Source organism: Emydura macquarii, unplaced genomic scaffold (genome assembly GCF_026122565.2).
Source record: "Emydura macquarii macquarii isolate MOO-44397 ecotype Brisbane River unplaced genomic scaffold, CSIRO-AGI_Emac_v2 contig_2932, whole genome shotgun sequence".
Classification (NCBI taxonomy): Eukaryota; Metazoa; Chordata; order Testudines; family Chelidae; genus Emydura; species Emydura macquarii.
Genome location: NW_027133069.1, coordinates 55,495 through 59,599, shown reverse-complemented (window position 1 = coordinate 59,599; position 4,105 = coordinate 55,495). Strand labels below are relative to the sequence as shown.

Sequence of the window (4,105 nt, the reverse complement as noted above, 5' to 3'; positions counted from 1 at the left end):
TGGTTACTCATACATCAATCTCTAGCTCCTTTTGGATTGTTCATCTCCTTTTAGTTCATCCATGTCTAATAAATGGCTAACTCAGAGTTACTCTTTGCTGATACAATAACCAAAATTTATCTCACAGAGCTTCCACGTCTGTGGCAGCATGGCTACCACAAGCTGCTCTAAATAATCTTTGGATGAACCCCGTGCATTTTCAGTGTCTCAACGGTCAATGATTGTGAGAGTCAGTTGTACTTTTTTTCTAGTAGTCTACCCACATAATTCCTGATTCTTTTCTTTCTTTCTTGTGTGTCTTCTGTGTTGCTCCCATTCAGCCTAAGGTGATCTTTTGTCCCTTTCAGGTTTACTGAGGTGTCTTTTTGCTCAGGAGGCAACATTCCACTGTGAGATAAAGATCTTTGCCAGAATTGTTGATAGAAATTTCCATATAGTTAGTAAAAAAGTGGTCAGTCCATAATTCATAGGATCACTGCAGCTTTCTTATACTTTCCAACCCATACTTCTTTAACTTCCTGGAAAGAATACTGTGGAAGACCATATCAAAAGCTTTGCTAAAGTCAAGGTATATCAGGTCCACTGCTTTCCTCACATCCACAGAGCCAGTCACCTCTTCATAGAAGGCAATCAGGTTGGTCATGCATGACTTGTCCTTGGTGAATCCATGTTGACTGTTCCTGATCACCTTCCTCTTTTCCAAGTGCCTCAAAATGGATTATTTGAGGACATGCTCCACGATTTTTCCAGGGATTGAAGTGAGGCTGACCGGTCTCTTGTTCTCCGGATCCTCCTTCTTCACTTTTTTGAAGATGGGCACTATATTTGCCTTTTTCCAGTCATACGCGACCTCCCCCAATCACCACGAGTTTTCAAAGATAATGGCCAATGGCTCTGCAACCACATCAGCCAATTCCCTCAGCACCTTCGTATGCATTGCACCCAGCCCCATTGACTTATGCATGTCCAGCATTTCTAAGTAGTCCTGAACCTGTTCTTTCACCACCGAGGGATGTTCACCTCCTCCCCATACTGTGCTGCCCAGTGCAGTAGTCTGGGAGCTGACTTTGTCCGTGAAAACAGAGGGGAAAAAAGCACTTACTACATCAGCTTTTCCCACATCATCTGTCACCAGGTTGCCTCCCCCATTCAGGAAGGGGCCCACACTTTCCCTGACTTTCTTTTTGTTACTATCATACCTGTAGAAACCCTTCTTGTTACCCTTCATGGCCAGTGCTAGTGGACTATCACACAAAACACCTTGCCAGTGGAGGAACCTGTCACACAGCTTAGCTCTTCCAAGGTCATCTTTATGAAATTTGTAATATTTACCAATTTGTCTGTATTCTCTGTGCTTAGTTGGGTTGTCAGCCTCTATCAGGCTGGGTCCCAAAACAGAATTTCTAGGCCTTGGAGGTTATTTCTTATTAATGATACAGAAATCTTAATTTTGTTGATAAGGATGATTCCAGTAAGACACGACAGATATTAAATACTCTACAAAAATTACAACATGTAACAGTGAATTGGCCAGATTCCCAGTGGGTGTGAATCAGCCATAGCTCCATTGGAGTTAAGGGGCCAGATCCCCTGCTGGAGTCAGAACAGCTGTATCGCTATTGATGTTAGCGGGACAGATTAAAGAGTTATTAGGCCAGAGAGCGGATGATTTTATACCAGGAGACGCAGTAACCAATCTCCTCTCTCCAATGCTTCTTTAATTATTGAACCAGAGTGGAACAGGTCCAGCAGGAAAGACGAAGCAAGGCCCACATCAGACTGTCCCATGGTCCCAGCTGAGCTGAGATTTTGTGAACGCCTGTGTGGCCTGATTCTGGGATTTAGGTGCTTAAAGGGGCAGTCAGGTGCCTAAATCCTTGTCTGAATCGGGCCCATTTTGTCTGTGTGAAACACACAAATTCCAAACAGCTTATCACTACCTGTTTCTCTAAATCTTGTCTATTTAAAAAAAAACCCAAAACATTCATTCATTCTTCTGACTAGATTATCTCCACAGGCCCTTTCAATTCACTTTTTTTAAGATGTTTTATTTTCATTTTTTTCCTTACAGCTCACAGTTTTCCTGAATAAATATCAATGGAAAATCAAACAACAGTGGCTGAATTTATTCTCCTGAGACTTTCCAGTGACCCACAGATGCAGATTCTCCTCTTCCTGGTGTTTTTTTGTTATTTACCTAATCACTCTGGTTGGTAACGTAATGATCATGGTGGTGATAAGAGCTGATTCTGACCTTCACACCCTCATGTACTTCCTCCTCTTCCATTTATCCTTTGTTGATAACTGCTATTCCTCAGTCACGGTGCCTAAGATGCTGGTCAACTTCCTAGCAGAACATAAAACTATTTCTGTCCATGGCTGCATTGCCCAGATTTTCTTCATCCTCTTCACAGCTGGTGCTGAAGTTTTCATTCTCTCGGCCATGGCTTATGACCGCTACGCTGCCATCTGTGACCCAATGCGTTACATGGAGATAATGAGCAAAGGGATCTGTGTTCTGCTGGTGTGTGGGGCATGGACAATAGGCTTCTTTCATGCACTGCTAAACATAGTTTTTACATTTAAGTTGCATTTCTGTGGGCCCAGTCAAATCAGCCACTTCAGCTGTGAGCTCCCTCATATAATACAATTGCCCTGCACTGAGACCCTCACCAATCAAGTGGTGTTTCTCACTTCTATTGTGATATTTGGAACAAGATTGTTTCTGCTCACCCTGGTCTCCTACATTCACATCGTCTCTGCCATCCTGAAGATACACTCTGAGGATGGAAGGCATAAAGCCTTCTCCACCTGCAGATCTCATCTTATTGTGGTTGGTCTGTGGTACCTGACAGGTTTTTTCCAGTACACAAAACCCAACTCACTCTCCTCTGTGTTGCTGGATGAAATGTTCTCCCTCCAGTACAGCATCTTGACACCCATGTTCAACCCCATCATCTACAGCCTGAAAAACAAGGAGGTGAAAAGAGTACTAAGGAAAATGTTGGGGAAATGGATCTTTCTCAAGTAGTGTTGATGATCTTATTTAATTTATTTTTAAATCATAGAGCATTGAACTGTAGATAACTAGGGTTTGAGACATTCAGAGCTCAGGTAACTGACAGACTGGTTGGGACAAAACCTCAGTGGACCTAAATCAGTGTGGTTCTAATGAAATCAATGGGCTAGATCTGCAGTTACACAAGAGTCACTGGACTGGATCCTGGGTCTCCAACATTCAGAGTGAGTGCGCTGGTCACCAGGCTGTTGAGACATTCATCCACTTCTCTCCTGCCTTTCTCTGAATAGCTCTTTAATCTGGCCCACTGACTGCAATGGAGCTATGGCCAATTTATAACAGCTGGGGATCTGACCATTTCCATAAAAAGAATCTCTTCATCTATTAATTTGTGTTCTCTTTTTTGGCCTAATTTGTTGGAAACCCTATTTAATATTTTAGTACCTTATTGAACTGTACCACATTGAAGTCTCAAGGGGATTTCAGTAATAATGGGTGGGACCAATTGGTTTGCTCCCCAGGTAGGGTTATATACATAAAGGGACTAAGGCTTGAACAGGAGTATTTGAGATCCAGCCACATCAGGATAGTCCATATCCCAGTGAATAGGGAACCCACATGGGAGGAGGAGGATTTGTTGGACAGTCAGTGTGTTAGGGTTTCCCTGTCCCGTCTCTCCCATCTCCTAAGCACAGTTCACCAGAAAGCGAGAGTCCAGAGTCCAATCTCCAGGCAATGCAATGGGTATAACTGGGGCTAAACAAGCAAGCATAAAACCATAGCACTTCACACTAGTCAGCCTTCCTTTCCCATAAACTTATCTCAATATGCCGATAGAGTTTCCTTCCACTCTTGACCCTTTCCTCTTGTCTTTAAACAAATATTGAACTTTATAAATAAGTGAGGGACCCAAAGGATTACATGCTTAATAACAAAGCCAAAGAACACTAGCTGGCTGTTTTTGGCACAAAGTGCTTATAAGTTCTGCAACTTTGAATGAAAAATTCAAATGGACCTGTAGTGGAATATCCATTTTAAACATAAAATAGGGTTCCATAAAGCAGAAGTCATATTACATTTTCGAGA

General features: G+C 42.5%; 1 pseudogene; it reads left to right on the top strand.

The window, feature by feature from the left end:
• The first annotated feature begins 2,097 nt into the window (after positions 1-2,097).
• On the top strand, positions 2,098-3,031 carry LOC137167536 (olfactory receptor 8S1-like; annotated as a pseudogene).
• Positions 3,032-4,105: the final 1,074 nt, after the last annotated feature.